General features: G+C 35.1%; 1 protein-coding gene across 1 annotated transcript in view; it reads right to left on the bottom strand.

Annotated features, from left to right (window-relative positions):
- Nucleotides 1–19,424, bottom strand: part of DLG2 (discs large MAGUK scaffold protein 2) — a 1,735,130-nt gene that overhangs the window by 1,680,990 nt on the left and 34,716 nt on the right. The gene's annotated exons all lie outside the window — the stretch shown is intronic.

The following is a 19,424-nucleotide window of genomic DNA, read 5'->3' as shown; positions in this document are numbered from 1 at the left end:
CTGACCACAAATATTAATTTCTGTCAGAAAGGAATACAAATAAATTATCCTGAAACCAAAGGCATCAGTTTAATGTCCCATATCTTTCTGCCAACTTTATCTTATGCTAAAAGTCCCACAAAACAAAAGCTATTTCATTTTGTTATTTACAATACACATTTTACAATCCAGTTATCTTGGAATATGTGAAAAGAAATTACATGGCTCAAAGAGATGCCAAAGTTGCTTCACTGTGATTTTATTTCTAATTGACTAGGGTATGCTTTTGATTCCACTTGCTTTTGAGTAAAGGTTAGAAAGAGGTTGTGACTCGTAGCAAGAAATGACTGGGAAAGGGGAGGAGATCATAGAGAGCTCTGTAGACTATGCTAAGGAATTTGGACTTTTTTGTCTGCTTTGCAGTGTGGTGCTATGGAGTGTTTAGCTAAGTTTTGTGAGGGTAAAGAACAGAATCACTCCAGATGTTAATCAGCCAATCTAAGAAAGAAATGGAAAATTTTATTCAAGCCAAATTTGAGGATCATATCCTAGGAAGAGCATCTCAGAAAGCTCCAAGAACTATTCCACCTGTTAAAAGTCAAGGCACAGTTATATAAGGTTTTTTTTGAGACAGAGGGCTGTACATTAAATAATGTATAATCGACAGTTTACACAATCCAGACCTAAGAGTCATTGTGGCCCCTTACAAGATCAATCAGAAATGTTACCTTTTAAGGATAACTGATCCTTTTGATGTTTTGTTGATGTTAGGAAAATGCTGCCCTGTATGGTTGAGCAGGTATTCCTGCACATGAAGGAGGTTTGGTCAATGTATAATGTAGGGGAGAGAGAGGAAGTCAAAGGACAGAGAAAACATTTTATGTTTAATTTTTCTCATCTTGCCATAAAATATAAATTTTATTTCACATATTGTAGATATTATAAACATTATAGTACTGCTGACATTATGTCATGTTTACTTCTGTGCATAGTGGTTTGCTCTTAATAACTTGTGTTGTCTAAACACATGAATAAAAAGATGTTTTTAATTCCATATTTTATGAATGTGGAGAAACACGAACTCTCATACATAGCTGGTGAGATTATAAAATGGTGAAACTATTTTGGAAAACAGTTTGGCAAATCCTCAAGAAGTTTAACATAGAGTTACCATATAAACCAGCAATTCTACTGCTAGGTATACACTGATGAAAAATAAAAACATATTCCCACAAAAATCTATACAAAAATGTTCACAGCATTATTATTCATAATATCCAAAAATGGGGGAACAACCCAAATGTCTATCAACTGATAAATAGATAAATAATATGTGAGTAGTAATTATTATTATTGAATATTAAAAAGGAATGAAAAACTGATACATGCTACAACATGGGTGAACCTTGAAAACATTATCTTAAGTGAAAGACGTCAGTCACAAAAGGCTACACATTGTATGACTCCATCTGTGTCAATTGTTCAGAATAGGTAAATTCACAGAGACAGGAAGTTTATTAATAGTTTTGCTACTGAATGAAAGTTCATGAGCTAGAGGCACTGAGAGGCTAAGCAAACTGAAACGCCAGAGTTTAGAGCAGAGAAAGGTTTACTACAGGGCCAAGCAAGGAGAACAGGTGGTTCATGCTCAACAAACCTGAACTCCCTGATGGTTTTCAAGGGAAAAGTTCTTATAGGCAGAATTTGATGTGAGGGCAACAGGATGTGTGACTTTCTTCTGATTGCTTGGTTCTCTTTCTTGTTTGTAGGAAAAAGGCTTCAGCCTCCTAGACCTTCCTTGAGTTCCAAAGGACAGATTCAGCAATTTCTAATTAGGGAAATAAGGAAATAAAGACGCATAGGAGAAACAATAGTGCAGCAATTGAAAGCAGGGTCCTGGTTCCTCCTCAAGGAATATACATAACAGTATCTTTCAGTTCCTCTGCAGGAACTAAGGCCCCTACCCAGGTGGAGGATAGTAACTTCAGACCGAACCCAAGATTTCTGGAACACTGCTGTACTACCTTAACACCATCCAATCAGAAGAAAGTCACACACCCTGCATGCAGCCCTCACCCCAAGTTTTGCCTATAAAAATGCTTCCCTGAAAACCATTGGGAAGTTCAGGTTTTCTGAGCACAAGCCACTTGTTCTCCTTGTTTGGCCCTGCAATAAATCTTCCTCCACTCCAAATTCCAACATTTTGATTTGTTTGGCCTCACTGTGTGTCAGGCACACAAACTTGCATCCAACATTTCTTCATTCAACAGGTAAGTGGGGGAGGGTATAGCTAAAGTGGTAGACCACATGCTCAGCACACGCGAGGTCCTGGGTTCAATCCCCAGTACCTCCTCTAAATATAAATTAAAAAACCTAATTACCTCCCCTTGCAAAACAAAAAAACAAAAAACCTGAAACACAAAAAAACCAAAGTACATTCAGAATATACAGTGGAACTTACATTTTGGGTCCTAACTTCTTCAAACAAGATTGAGATTTGGTTGGACAAGAATCTTCCCCGTCAATTTACAATGCAAAAGCTGTCAGCTAGCTTAAATACAGTATTCAAAACAAGAAATCAGATCTAACAGGTAAGGAACCAGGCTTAAAAAAGTAACTTATTTTTCCAATTTCATACAGTTAATGGATATCACTGTTTATAAATATGTTTTATCTTCAATAAATAGCTATTATTATAATATACACTAATGGGCTTTATGAAATTTGAGTCAGTAAATGACTTAGAAAATCCCTTGAGATGCCTTACAAAACTACTACTGATTTGACATTTGCAGTGGAATAATTAGTACAGTAAGTGTAAAAAAATACAGATTTGAATGCAGAGAAAATTACCTTTAAGGATTAAAAATTTTATCCACTGCTCTCTAATCACAAAAAAGTGATCACTTCAGCCAAATCCTGCATTATAAATTCAGTGCCCTTTTACTTCTATCCTTCCCATTCTTTTGTAATTACTCCATATCTCCTAATACAGGCTTCTTATTGAATTGCTAATAAATCCAGGAAATGCCTGAAGATATTAATTCAGATGTAAATGGAATTATTTGAGTTGTTTCTGTGTCTGCTTTTAAAAAATCATAATATAAAACAGTGTTCTGTTACTAAAAGCCGCACAGACTTCTCAGCTTGATACCTGAAGTAATTTAAAGGACTAAGAAAAAAAAATCTGTCACTGCTTTACAGCTAATTTATTTACAACAACTTCAGAATTGTGAAAACCACCCACACATGTGTGCCTACAGAGAACAAAATAAATTCTTTTCAAAACACTACTTTTTTGTCCTGCTGGTGCTTTCTTCTCATTTCTTTTTCCTTACTTTCCTCCTCATTTTAGGTAACTTTAACAAGATTTTAGTTATAATTCTAAATTTACTTCTGAGTTCCACCTAAGAATTACACCAAAAGAAATGGAGTACCACCTTCATTGTTAACCCATCTTCTTAAAATACATTATGTTGAAGAATACCCTCCAACAAACTTACACAAAATTTTGCATAAATTAAATTACAAACAAATGGAATAATACTTCTATATCTGACCAGTCAATGAACGATGTAAGGTCCTTTGAAAAGGTGAATAAAATGAAAAATTTTAGTTTATGTGGAAAGCAAATTTATGAATAAGGCTTTATCGTTTAAAGTAAATACTCATATCTTCAATATCAGCTTTTGTTTTTCTTTATAAGTATGCATAATATATGACAAAATGGACCATGGAAAGAATGCTGATCTGTCTGTCAGCTCTGGGGTTTAGAGAAGGACTTAAAGTTCTCAAGGATCTCTTTTAGATCTTAAATTATATAATTCTGTGGTTCTTCATTCTTCCTTTTTGTGTCATAGCACAACCCATAGATATGACATTTCATAGCCAAAAATGTCAAAGTAAATAATTTCAACACTGAATTAATGTTTTAAAGAATAAAAGTCAGTCCTAGCCCAAAGGCATATAAAAAGAAATGAAAATAGTCAAATATATCAGTCAGATATATATAAGATATATATGTACATATGTGTTTGTGTATATGTGGATTTAAATGTTTTAAAGAATATCTATCAATGTTAGTATCTGTAGGTGATATCATTGCTAGGCATAGCTATAGCCGATTGACTCTCTCCTTTATGCTTTTCTATGTTTGAGTATTTCACAATAAAAACAAATTTTATAATTTTTTTCAAAGCATTTCCATTCTAAACTACAGAAAAAGACTAAATAAGAATGTGGTCGGAGGAAAATCTGTGCCATCTCTGGTGAGCATGTCCACCACCACCAAGATGTATCTTGTCAATGAGACAGGGATGGTTAATGATGAAGTTAATCTTAACAGTGTCTCTTGGGTACTGCATAGGTTGGGAGTAGAGGACAGAAACAAATGAATATCCCTTTTGACCTTCTAGGCTCTGCTGGGTTGTCTGGCATGCTACCAAATGCAATGACACCAGAAATCCCTGAGAGTCATGAATAGAGCTTAAGTGGATCAGCAGGATGGCCCATACAGGTGGCAATGGATCAAAGCTGAAACACTACCAAGAATGGCAACTGGCTGGTCTAGGTAAGGTAAATCCCATCCCTGGTATTTTGCATTATAAAAGGCCTCCTCTGGGTAACTCCCAAGTTCAAATTGACTCCTGTTTACTGTAAACATTAAAATGCTTTCCCTAGGTCCTATTCCCTGTCATATTCAAGGCCATATCCTCTGAGATGATAGGCATTAGATTATTGAATGTGGAATGCCTACACAGAGGAAGGACAAGTTAAATCACTGGTATCCTGAGAAAAACTTTCCAGAAACAATTGTGTCTTATAGTCAAGAAAGAAAAGTGTCTGGGGTAAGTAAAGTATAAGTGACATGTATGTTTTAAATAACATTCCCAAATAATTCTGAAAAATCAGTGCCCATTCCTATAGAACATTATTGAGGTAGTAATAATATATGTAAATACTAGACATACTATATATACTAGGAAGTATATACCTTAAAGATAAATTTGCTTTAGGTATAGAAAAATGGAAACAGTAATGATTAAGCCACATGTTACCCCAAAAGATGAACTAATATGAATATATAATCAGCAATAATGGTTAAGAGACAAATCTAGGCTTAAGTTTAATGTAATACAATCATTCTAAATGTAATCATTTTTGCAGTCATGATTAATTCAGCATTTATCAGACTTGAGCTCTTTTTAATGAAAAATAATTATAATGGACCTCCAATGTTAATTTAAATTTTCATATTATAATGCCATAAGTACACACAAGCAAAATTAGACATAAAATATTATGCATATGGTTCCTTTTTAACTAAATTTACACAAATCTACAAATTAAAAATATAGAAAGCTATAAAACCATTAATGTTTAAATTAATAACAATTTTATGAGACACATGACATTGTATTACTGAAACTAATGTACTGATGTTACATGTAATAGTAGAGAAATATAGCATCAAATTCAGATTTAGTTAATTTATTTCTGAATTTTTGTCTCAATAGTAGAGTACTCCTATTTAAGACTTCTAGTCTAACAATGTTCCACATTGAGCAACTGAAGATCTTTTCCCACTACAAACATACAGAATGCTGTGTGAAATATAGCTTCCAAATACTAAGTATATATCAAAGTTTAAAAAGAAAGGGGAAATCCACAACATGAGAGAAATAGAGGGAACTTAATTATAATACTAATCACAGTTTCTGAGCCTTCAGGGGTCAAAGCAAATGATCAAACCCAGAAATATAAAATCCTAAAGCCTCGGGATCACAACTTTAATGTCTAGGCAGAGACCACTGCAAAGTCTAGAAATAAAATTCCCTTTACTAGAACCTGAAAGTTTCCTATTCATGAAATAGGTTTGTTTTTTTTTTTTAAAGCAACCATCTTCCAGCCCAAGACAATGGCAAGAATGTTTACTACCACTGAGTGCTGTAAGAGGAAAAGGGAAGTCTGTGAGAAATCAAAGCTCCAATCTTGCACTACCCATGAGTGGCAAGATTCCCAAACCAAGAAATTTTTCTAAACTGGCCTCAGATTAGTAGGACTCCTGGAGTACCCAACATAAATAAACACAAAACTTATCCCTAGGGATATTTCCACAACACATATGACTCTCATGGAAAAACAGACTCCTGATGAAGATTTCAAATCAAATGAGGACTTGATTCACCACAATGGAGAGTCAGTATAAATAACAAATGAGTAAAATACCATTTTTACCCCCCAAAATGCTTTAGAAAACAAGACAATGTGCACTTTTAAAATAGATATTCTTAGACTTATTTTAAAAGGTTAAAAAAAATAGAAACACATAGAAAAAAAAACAATGAAAGGACTTCATGATAAAGAGTAAATAAGCATTTTTTAAAAAAACAGAACTTCTAGAAATAAAAAAAACATAATCACCAACATTTTAAAATTGCAACAGATTAATGAGCAGATTAGATATCGCTGAAGAGAAAATTATTACATGGGGAGACAGATGAAAAAATTACCCACAATGCAATGCAGTAAGGAAACAGAAAATACAAATGAGAGGATGAGAGTCATGGAGGACAGAATGAAGAAGGCAGTCATATGTCTATTTAAATAGGAGTTCCAGGAGAGAATTAAAGAGTAAATTTTTTAAAGATAATAGCTAAGAATTCACTATAATTCATGAAAACCATGATCAGATTCAGGAAGCAAATGGCTCCTGGGCAAAAATTTAATAAGAAATCTTTTTTTCTGATGCATCACGGGGATACATCACTGAGATTCATCACTGAGAAACTGCTAATCAAAGATAATCAAAGACAAAAAGAAAATGTTAAAAGCAAATCAGAAAAGACACATTAAATGCAACAGAAAACAATTAGATAGAGTAATATAATTATTATTTCATTAATTTACTAATATTTATGGGATGCCAGCTACTGTTCTAGGCTGTAGGGATACAGCAGTGAAAAAAAACCAACAAAAATTCTTGCCTTCATGGAGCCAATATCCTGGTGATAGGAATAAAATAATTTCTACAAGTGAAAATATAAATGTGAACCAAGAATCTAAGCTTACTTTTTCTTTCATTCAATAAATATTAAGTATTTTTTACCCATACACTTTTTATGTGCCAGACACTGTTCTAGGTGTTGGAATACATTAGTGAATAAGTAGATAAAAATTCCTTCCTTCAGGGAGCTTATATCATGAGAGGATAAATAATAAACATAAAAATACACAAAATATGTAATATGTTATCCTATAATAAATATTTTTAAATTAAGTAAGCCAAGTGAGGCAGGAAGTGAGAAATAGAGCTGAAGCTACAGTAGGCTACAAGTTTAAATAGGTTAAAGTTAAGCCTCACTAAGTTACTTTTGAATAAGGACTTGAAGGATTTCCAGCTAAACTGCATTCAGTAATAAAGACATTTCACATTAAAAAAAATTGACCCTGATAGACTCTTACTCAAAGATATTACATGATCTGTGAAGGAAACTACATACCAAAAAAAGTGGAATATAAAAAGCAGTGTTAAGGAAAAATACTCCTTCCATGTACAAACTAAACACAAAAACTACCCACGTAACAGATTACAATCATCTCTCAACAAATACTAAATACCAAGAGTTAATGTGCAGAACATAAAGCCATAAAATTGGAGATCAAAGAGGAAAAGAAAATCAACTTAGAATTACCTTAACATTTTATATAAAATCATATTACATAGAAATTACAGTTAAATAGTTCATTATTTAAATTTCCATTTACTAACAGATATATCAAATATTTAGCAATTAACAAGACATATAAATACATGTAGATTGCAGCTAAAGTGGTACTTAACAGGTGAAACACATATATTAGAGAAGAAAAAAACATAGAAAACTATTTGCCAAGATTTCAATTCAAGAAGTTTTTTAAAAGACAACAGATTAAACAAAAGAAAGCAGAATAAAGATGTGAATCAAATTTAATTTTTTAGAAAATGCAAAGAATAGTACAGAGCAGATTAACAAAAGCAAAAACTAGGTCTTTGAAAAGAATAGTGAAGTTGTCAAACTTCTGACCATACTGATCCCCAAAAAAGAAAAAAAATGAAACAAAATAAACACTATTAGAAATAAGAAACAGACTCAAATATAAGTAGAGATTTAAGATCATATGAGAACAATATGAACTACCTTAAGCCAACAAATTTGAAAGCACGGACAAAACGGACAACTTCCTGGAAAAATATAATTTTCTTTAACTAAAGAGAAATACACAACTTTAACAGACCTATAACCATCTAAGACACTGAAGTAGAAATCAAAAAATCAACCTACAAAGACACTATGGACCGAAGATTTCACAAACAAGTTTTATCACATCTTCAGGGAACTAACAACCCCATTTTCTGTACAAAATGTACGAGAGAACAGACAATGAGATAGAGCTCCCCTAATTCTTTATGAAGCCAATGTAAACTTGGTTCAAAATCTGGACAAAAACAGTATAAGAGAAGAAGATTATAGTCCAACCTCACATAAACAGAGACACCAAAATTCTAAATAAGACATTAGCAAGCCAACTCCAGGACTGTACTTTTAAATTACATCAGAAGATTCCTATACTCTTTAAGTATACAGATCCATAGTATTAGTACCTTTAAATTGTTCTATATTAGTTATTTATGTAACCTAACAAAAACGTCCAGCAAGCAATCCTTGAAATTAATGATGAGTTGTCACATAACAATTTTTGTAAAACTTTGTTACTCACTTAAAGTAAGGTTTACACTGAGATGCATTTTATCGATCTCTAATACAATGTTCTAGGAATTAAGTCCGAAAGGCTATTCATTGTGTATTTACTATCACATTCACATGAAATTTCATTATGTAAAACTCAAGAAGATCTACTCCAGTTGAAATTTACATGGAGAACCTAGCACCTCACTGGTTTAGAATCCTACCCACCTCTGTCCACACTTACCCATTGACTCCAGGACTCTGAAAAATTCAGTTTGAAAGCCACTGTAATTGATCAAAATTACTTTTAAATAAATTCATATTATGATTTCTTCATAATTTATAACTTCCTTTGACATCCCAGGCCTATCATAACAGTGTATTATATCAGTCTGAAATTGTTCTTTACAAAGTCAAGTTGGTTATTATTTTGCATGTAATCTTGCTAGTGTTGGCAAATTAATTTTATAAATACATTATCAGGCCTTTTGATCTTAAAGCATTTCTTCAGAATAGCAGTTTTATGATACCTTTTGTATAACTAATGTTCTTACTAAGAACCATTCCTCTAAAATGCAAAAGCCTAAGGGAACCCAGTGCACAGATGTGGTAGCAGATGTGATTAACTGGACAGCTGATCAAATTTAACAACTCAAGAAATATATTATAAGCCCACCCATGTGCATCAGGTAATCAGAATGACAGCAAAATAACAGAAAAAGCCTCCCACTATCATAGTAGAGCCTTCAGAATTTTCTTTAAATGAGTAATTTCAGTCAAAGCTTCACTACAAAGTTCATTCTCTCTTCTGGTTACCTCAAAAATACAGAGAAAAAAATAATTTCATTAGATGACTAAATTCACAGAAAAGCAAAAGCTCTGAAAAGCAAGTTTTATATAATGGAAATTCAAAACTTGGGAAATTTTTAAGAGGCAAATATCCTATCAAAGTTTTTTTAAGCATTATAGTTGTCCATATAGAAAACAAATACCAGCAAAAAAAGCAAAGTGTCTCAAATCTCAAATCTTTTTTACAAAAATCTCTGGTGTGACAGTGGGGAGAAGTTTGTTTTTATCAGCCTCAACACCTAATATCAAAAGTAGAAATTGACACAACAGTGTAAAATGATTATAAATCAATAAAAAATGTTTTAAAAAAAAGTAGAAGGAATAAGAACACATTTTTTTAAAAAGGATGAAATTACAGATATGGTTAGTAGTAACTATGAGTTAGTAACATAAACTGAGAGAACCAGTGTATAAGAAATAAATGGATCTGTTCTCACAAACACAGCACATGATGTCACAAGTTTACATATCAGAACTTAATCTAAAAAGTACACACAGGAGTTACTATCTATCTGAAAGACAAACAACCATGTCAAGTGAATTTATATATATTTGTAGAATTGTATTGCTCCCAACTTTAAATAAATTATTCCTTTGATTAAACATGAATAGGTTTGCTTTGCTCTTGAGTAGAATATTACCTTAACACTGGATTTTTAGAGTCCAAATTCTTGTTACTGGATCAAAAAATAACAACTAGTTTTTCCAACGAGTTGACAAAGTTAATTGTTACTTAAGTAATCATGTGGCTGTGATTTTCTGTGTACTTCCTATAGATACCATAATTTGGGTGGTGAAAGACTGATTTCCTTGGAAATGGAAAAGCCTTTTAAATCTAAATTGCAAAATTAGTTATCAAGGCCAAGAAAAAAAACTACAAAATATTGTCTCATTCTTCCAGGAACTAAAATAGTTGTCTATCCCACAAGGTGCCAAGGCAATTCATTGGGGGAAAAGATAGTCTTCTCAACAAATGAAGTTGAGACTATTGGAAATCCACAAGAAAAAAAGAAAAAAAGGGGGGGGGATAGGGCACAGCTCACATCTTTACTTCACACAATACATAAACAACTCAAAATGGATCATAGACCTAAATGTAAAAGCTAAAAAAGTAAACACAAAATGTCTAGAAGAAAGAAAGAAAATATTCAACATTTTGGACCAGGAAAGAATTTTAGATATGATACCAAACATATGAGTCTTAAAAGAAAAACTCAGTAAATTTCACAACAAAAGCAATAAACCATTTTTAAATGGCCACTGTTTTAAAAGTAAAGACAAGCTAAAGGTTAGAGGAAATATTTGCAGTTAATATATCTAGAAAAAAAACTTGTATCCACAATATAAAATAACTCTTAAAACTTAATAATAAGACAGACTACTCTATTTTAAAATGGGCAAAGAGTTTTGGTCCAAGATGGTAACATTGGAAGCTCCTGAACTCACCTCCTCCCATGGTCACACTGAATCTACAGCTACACACATAACGATTCCCTCTACAACAAATCCAGAAACTATCTGAGCAACTACCACACATTGGGAGAATGAGAAAAAGCCCACAGTGATATGGATCACCAGAGTATCTCTGAAATGAACTTCTGCACATGTCTGGCACCTGACTTTTGCAGATGCTGCCAGGGGACTCACCCCTTGATTACCTGACTCTGGTGGCCAGTGAGGCTTGAAATCTAGGTTCCAAAAGAGAAGCGAACAGGAGAGGGTATACTTAGAGGTGGAGTGCATGGTTAGCATGCACAAGGTCCTGAGTTCAATCTCCAGTACCTCCATCAATAAATAAATAAATAAACCTAATTACCTCCCCCCAGCAAAACACACACACACAAAAGACAAGCAAACAAAGAAACACTTCCTGAACAGCTATTCCCCTACAGCTCAGTGCAGAAGGAGCAAACAGAAATGCAAAATTTACCAGTCCTTTCTAAAAGAGGCCTTTTAGCATACTTGAAAAGCTGCTTCCTGAGGGTCAGATTTATAATTTAGTATGCATCTAGGGATAGACTATGCTCCTCCCTAGAGACCTGGGGAGCCAGCAGATACCACTCTGCATTCTCTCTGTAGCCAGCTTCAAATCACCATTATCTCCCTATAAGGAGCTTCTACACATGCCTGGCACCCCAGCTTTTAAAGATGCTGCAGAAAACACACCCTTTGATTTCCTGGCTTTTGTGGACAGCAGGGAGTGTGTTTCTGGGTCCCACAGGCTGTAGAAAACAAAAAAGTTTTTTTTTTAAATTCAGGTACAATTGATTTACAATGTTGTGTTAGTTTCAGGTATACAGCAAAGAGATTCAGTTATTTGTAAATTTTTTTTCAGATTCTTTTCCATTATAGGTTATTACAAGATATTGAATATAGTTCCCTGTGCTATACACGAGGTCCTTATTGTTTATCTATTTTATATAAAGTAGTATGTATCTGTTAACCCCAAATTCCTAATTTACCCCTCTCCCACCTTTCCACTCTGGTAACCATAAGTTTGTTTTCTGTGTCTATGAGTCTGTTTTTGTAAATAAGTTCATTTGTACCATTTTTCTAGATTCCACATATAAAGGATACCATATCATACTTGTCTCTCTCTGACTTACTTCACTTAGTATAATAATCTCCAGGTCCATCCATGTTGCTGCAAATGGCATTATTTCATTCTTTTTTATGGCTGAGTAATATTCCATTATATTAAATATGCCACATTGTCTTTATCCAGTCATATGTCAGTGGACATTTAGGTTACCTCTATGTCTTGGCTACTGTAAATAGTACTGCTATGAACACTGGGGTGCATGAATCCTTTTGACTTAGAGTTCCCTCTGGATATATGCCCAGGAGTGGGGTTATTAGATCATATGATAAGTCTGTTTTTGGTTTTTTGAGGAATCTCCATACTGTTTTCCATAATGGCTGCACAGTGTAGGAGGGTCCCTTTTCTCTTACACCCCCATCAGCATTTATTATTTGTAGAGTTTTTAAATATGGCCATTCTGATAGTGTGAGGTAATAACCTTATTGCAGTTTTAATTTGCATTTCTCTAGTAATTAGCAATGTTGAACATCTTTTCATGTGCCTATTGGCCACCTGTTTATTATCTTTGGAGAAAAGTCTGTCCATGTTTTGATTGGGTTGTCTGTTTTCTGATATTGAGCTGTATGAGCTGTTTGTATATTTTGGAAATTAAGCCCTTGTCAGTCACATTGTTTATAATTATTTTCTACCATTCCTCAGTTATCATTTCCTTTTGTTTATGGTTTCCTTTGCTGCAGAAGTTTTTAAGTTTAATTAGGTCCTATTTGTTTATTTTTGCTTTTATTTCCATTACTCTAGAAGGATCAAAAAATATTGCTGTGATTTATATCAAAGAGTGCTCTGCCTATGCTTTCCTCTAGGAGTCTCATAGTATCTAGTATTTAGATCTTTAATCCACTCTGAGTTTATTTTTGTATATGGTGTTAGAGAATGCTCTAATTCCATTCTTTACGTGTAGCTGTCCAGTTTTCCCAGCACCACTTACTGAAGAGACTGTCTCTTCTCCATTGTATATTCTTGCCTCCTTTGTCATAGATTACTTGACCATAAGTATGTGGGTTTATTTCTGGGCTTTCTAACCTGTTCTATTGACCTATGTGTCTGTTTTTGTGCCAGTACCATGATGTTTTGACTACTGTAACTTCACAGTAGAGTCTGAAGTCAGGGAGCATGATTCCTCTAGCTTCATTCTTTCTCAAGAATGTTTTGGCTCTTTGGGGTCTTTTGTGTTTCTATACAAGTTTTAAAATTTTTTGTTCTGGTTCTGTGAAAAATGTCATTGGTAATTTGATAGAGATTGCACTGAATCTGTATATTGCCTTGGGTAGTACAGCCATTTTGACAATATTAATTCTTCCAATCCAAGAACATGGTGTATCTTTCCATCTGTGTCTTCAATTTCTTTCATCAGTGTCCTATAGTTTTCAGAGTACAGGTCCTTTGCCTGATTATGTGGGCAGTCTGGTGGGCTTGATTGGTCCCTAGCCTGATTTTGAGGCCCTTCCTTGTGTGGATGGGGCCTGGTCGTAGGTTCTGGTTGTGGAACCTTAGGGGGCCCTGGGCTAGTGCTGGCTACTGGTGGGTGGAGTCAGGGTCCTGAAGACACTGGTGATGTTGCCCACCCAGTGGCAGATGAAGCCAGATCCTGGGGTTAGTGCTGGACTACTAGCAGGCGGAGCTGGTTCATGGAGTCTGGCTCCAGGGCCCAGGGATCCCAGAGCTTATTTCAGATAGTTGGAGGGGTAGCCCACGCTTTTTACGTGACGGTTATGTTCTAAAACTGGATTGTGGTGATGGTTTCAAAACTCTATAAATTAACTAAAAATTGTTGAATTGTATTATAATAGGCAAATTTTATGGTAAGTAAACTCAACCTCCATAAAGCTGCTTTTTTAAAAAGCTGTGGAAACTTCCATTTTTTCTTTGCTTTTGCTGACAGTGAGTGACAAAAGTACTCCTAAAAACCCTGAAATTCCTGCCAATATTACAATAGGGAAACTATATATATGATTTTCAATTTAAAGTTTAAGCCACTGTTCACCAGGTTGCAAAATTTCTCTTAAATTTGGCAATTTGAAGTCTAAAGTAACAGCAAAATGAAGGCAAGAGGCATATTTGGCAGTTGAGTATTTGAATGTACTGAACATAAAAAAAGACTCTTGTCAAATCAACTCCACAGGACTTGTTAGCACATCTAGTTCCACACTAATAGACAGCATTGTATACTAACCTCACTATACTATAAAACTTGCAAATGTTCCCATCAGTCATTGCTGCAGAACTCTTCAATCTATAAATCTTCTCATTGAGATTGCTCTCCTGAATAATTTAATAATGATGCTTACAGCAATGATTTTATTGAACACTTACACTATTTCAGTTACTATGCTACGTATTTCACATTTAAAACCTCATTTAATCCTTAAAACAATTCATTACGTATTTTTAGCTCCTTTTTACAGATATGGAAATAGAAGCTCACAGAGATTAAGTCTCAAGATTACACAGCTAATAAGTGACTAACCTCCAAGTCAATTTTGTAAGTCCATTTGCTTAACCATAGAAATACGCTTTCTACTCTTTCAAAAAGCAAAACACGGGGAGGGTATAGCTCAAGTGGTAGAGTGCATGCTTAGCATGCATGAGGTCCTGGGTTCAATCCCCAGTACCTCCTCTAACAACAGATAAATAAGTAAACCTAATTACCTCTCCCACCAAAAATAAAAAAAAATTTTTTTAAAAAACACAAAAAAACAAAAAGCAAAACACTACCTTGGCTTGAAAGGAAAACTGTATTACCAGAGCATGTCATTGTAGGCTCCTGCTTACAAGTAAGAATACCCACTATTGCTGGCATAATTCTACTGTGAATTTTGGAGTCAAATATAAAAGAGAGTCACCAGCAGTGGAGAAAATGAAGTTGATCCAGGTAATTTTTAAATGACTTGAATTACTTTCAGCCTGGAGTCCTTGTAAATACGAAAAGACGAGGTGTAAGACTGACGTCCAGTTTAGCACTAAGAATTCCTAGATACCAATGAGAAGAGAAGTTGAGATAATGTTTACCATTCATACTGACCATCTGGTTTTTGCCAGAGAATATGCTACACTCTTCATTTATCTTATTTCATATATCCTCAGAACCAACTTCCTAAGTATTATCATCTTCAATTTGCAGATAAAAACGATAGGGCTCTTAGAGGTCAATTAACTTGCCCAAATTACACAGTTAATAAGTGGCAAAGCCAGGATCTAATCCTAAATTCCACATTATTTTCATTATACCATGCTCAAAGCCTAGTCTTCTATTTGCTTATTTTAGAACTGCCTTCCTCCAATCCAAAAATGGCCTGTTATGCCATTCATCAAATAATTAGTATTCTCTAAAGCTCTAACATGAAATTCACATTCATTCATTCATTCATTCCCATTTATTGAGTCCTTTTATGTACCAGTCAGAACTACTACAGATGAGTTACATGACAGTCTGGTGGTAGAGAGATTTCTGTAAAATAATTATAATAAAATGTGATAAATAAGCCCAAGGTACAATAAAAACATGGAGAAAGGAGTACATAAGTTATTTCTCCTATTCTTACCTATCTATTATATCATCAGGATGAAATATATATTTCTTGCCTCACCTTTGAGAACTTTAATCCCTCGGCTCCCATTTATTTTCAATTCAGTATTCATTAAGCATCTCTGTGTGTATAAAAAGGCTGCATAATATAATGGAAAAAGGATAAACTTGGAGTCAAATAGGTAAGTGTGTCAATCTACTCTCTGTCACTTACTAGGTATGTAAACTTGAGCAAGTAGCTTTACTTCCTTCAGCCTCAGTGGGCTTTTACAGTCAATCTTACTGAGATCTAATTTACATAAAGTAAGATGCTTCCATTTTAAGTATACAGTTTGATGAATTTTGGCAAGTGTCTACAGTCATATAATCAACACATAATCAAAATACAGAACATTTTCATCAGCACAAAAGAGTGAAAATGTTTATAGCAGCTTTTTCACAGTAGCCCCAAACTGGACCCCAAATATCCATCAGTAGGATTTTATCAAATGGATTTTTGAGAAAGTTCCCTTGTGTTACTTCCTAATCAATCTGTCCTCCCACCTCAGACTCCAAACCTCAAACAACCACAATCTGCTATCAAAATAAATCAGATTTTTAATAGAATTTCATATAAATGGAATCACATAGTATGTACTCTTTTCCATGCTTTTCTTTTTTTCTCCTTTGTTTCTCCTTTGTTGATTTCCAGTTTCATGGCATTGTGGTCAGTAAAGATGCTTGAGATAATTTCTATCTTCTTAAATTTGTTGAGGTTTCTTTTGTGTCCAAGTACATGATCGATCCTGGAAAATGTTCCATGTGCACCTGAAAAGAATGTATATTCTATTTTTGGGGGGTGTAATGCTCTGAAAATATCCACCAAATCTAGTTTTTCTATTGTAGTATTTAATTTCTCTGTTGCCTTGTTTATTTTCTGTCTGGAAGATCTGTCTAGTGATGTTAATGCAGTGTTAAAATCTCCAACTATGATCATATTCCCATCAATATCCCCCTTTATCTCTGTTAGTAATTCTTGTATGTACTTAGGTACTCCTATATTGGGTGCATATATATTAACGAGTGTAATATCTTCATCTTGTATCACTCCTTTAATCATTATAAAATGTCCTTATCTTTCTTTATGGCCTTTGTTTTAAAGTCTATTTTGTCTGAAATCAGTACTGCAACACCTGCTTTTTTGGCTTTTCCATTTGCATGGAATATCCTTTTCCATCCTTTCACTCTCAATCTATATGTGTCCTTCTCCCTAAAGTGGGTCTCTTGTATGCAGCATATTGAAGGTTCTTGCTTTATTATCCACTCTGCCACTCTATGTCTTTTGACTGAAGCATTTAGTCCATTAACATTTACAGTAATTAATAATAGACGTGTGTTTATTGCCATTTTGAACTTATCTTTGCAGTTGAATTGGTATATCCTCTTTGTTCCTTTCTTCTTCCTTTTGTGGTTTGGTAATTTTCCTTTGTATTATCATGGATTTTATTTAATTTTTGTGACTCCCTTGTAAATTTTTGACTTGTGATTACCCTTTTTTGTAAATCTATTAACCTATACCCGTTTTTATTAAACTGATAATAACATGATCTCAAACCCATCCTACTGTTAAAAAAAATTTAAAAAAGAAAGAAAAACAATTCTATATTTCCCTGCCTCCCTCTCCCACTCAGTGATTTGTGTGTCTTCTTTTATAATTTTGTGTTTTCTTTATTTGTAATTCATGAGTTATCACCTTTCCAGTTGTGAGTTTCTCATTTCTGTAGCATCCTGCTGCTTTTCTATTTAGAATAGCCCTTTCAATATTTCTTTTAGCATGGGTTTAGTGTTGCTAAACTCCTGCAGCTTTTTTTTTGTCTGTGAAACTCTATTTCTCCTTCTATCCTAAAGGATAGCCTTGCTGGATAAAGTATCCTAGGCTGCATCTTTTTTTCATTCAGGGCTTTGAATATATCTTGCCACTCCCTTCTGGCCTGTAGTGTTTGTGTAGAGAAATCAACTGAGAGCCTTATGGGGGTTCCCTTGTAATTCACTCTTTGCTTTTCTCTTGCTGCCTTTAGAATCATTTCTTTATCCTTGACTCTGGCCATCTTGATTATGATATGTCTTGGTGTGGGTCTATTTGGATTCTTCCTGTTTGGGACCCTCTGAGCTTCCTGTACTTGGATATCTGATTCCTTCTTTAAGTTTGGGAAGTTTTCAGTCATGATTTCTTCAAAAACCTTTTCAATCCCCTTTGATCCTTCTTCCCCTTCTGGGACCTCTAATATACGAAGATTGGGACGCTTTATATTATCCCATAGGTCCTTATGCTATTATCATTATTTTTTATTTGCTTATCTTGTAGTTCTTCTGAATGGGTGCTTTCTGTTGCCCTGTCTTCTAGATCACTAATTCGTTCCTCTGTGTTATCTAGTCGGCTTTGCACAGCTATTAGATCATTCCTCATCACTATCAATGAGTTTACCCATTCCGCTTGGCTCTTCTTTATAGCTTCAATTTCATTTTTGACATATTTTATTTCTCTAAGCACTATCTCTTTTAATTCCTTCAGCAATTTGATCACTCCTTTTTTGAAATCTTGATCTAGTAGGCTATCGATGTCTATTTCGTTGATCTTTCTTTCAGGGGATTCCTCTTGTTCTTTTAATTGGGAAAGGTTTCTCTGCTTCTTCATCTTGCTCATACCTCTCTGGCACTGTGGTTTATGGAGTATCAGTTGTCTATTTTGGACCTTAAGGATTTTATCTATCTAATGCCTATTTAGGAATAGAACTTAGGGAAAAAAAGAGAAAAAAATGAGAGAGAGAGAGAAAGATTTTTAAAAGAAGGGAGAAAGAGGGCTTGAAAACAGTGTATAATGAATAATAGAAGAGCGGGTTGAAGCAGAGTATTAATCAGGTGGAGACGTCCTTTTAAAACCTTTAAAAAAAAAGGGGGGTGGGGAGATGAATATATGTGTTTGAAGCCTGTGTCTAATCAATAACAGGACATCAAAACCCAAGAGAAATAGAAATGAATTAAGAAGTAAAAATTAAGAGAGTAATTGAAAATAGAACAGGTAAAAACAGATTTAAAAAAAAAACAAAAACAAAAACAAAAAAGGGGGGGGGGTTGTCGGTGTTCTCCTGGAGTCTGTGTGCTTTTAATGTGAAGTCCTTCTGTCTTCGTCCTGTTTTGGAAGCTCAGCTTGTTTTCATTGGCCCTCCGTTGGCGCCCTCTTCTGTGCTGCTCCCAGCACCTGTCAGCAAGCAGATTGCGCCTCCTCCTAACACGGGGTCAGGTGCAGCTCTCCTCTGCTGTGGGCGGGCAGGTCACTGCCCCTCCGGATGCCGCAGTCAGATGTTGAAGACTAGCCAGGCAGGAGGGCTTCGTGCCCCCTCCCAACACCTCGGTCAGGGGCTGTGTTCCTGCCCGACAGGCGCGGTGGGCGGGGGGGGGCCTCTCTACCTCTGCCTGCGCTGCTGGTAGCTCCACTGCTCTGTGCGGCTGCGCGCTCCGCCCTGGTCGGCGCCCCGCCCTGGTCGCGCTCCGCGGGTGGGCTCGGGGAAGACCGAGGGGCAGCCTTGTCCCTGCTCCGAGCCAAGACCCAACTCCTTGTTTGTCTTTGTGGAGCAAGTTCTCTGAGGGACCAGGATGGAAAGATCCTACCTGCCCCGGGCTGTAGGCCCGTCTCAGTCTGGCCCTTGAGGCCGCTAACCCCTTCAGTGCGGATGCAGGTTTCGCCTCTGCCCCCACCTGGGTG

This window comes from Vicugna pacos, chromosome 10, assembly GCF_048564905.1.
Source record: "Vicugna pacos chromosome 10, VicPac4, whole genome shotgun sequence".
Lineage (NCBI taxonomy): Eukaryota > Metazoa > Chordata > Mammalia > Artiodactyla > Camelidae > Vicugna > Vicugna pacos.
This window is presented reverse-complemented; position numbering and strand designations above follow the sequence as displayed.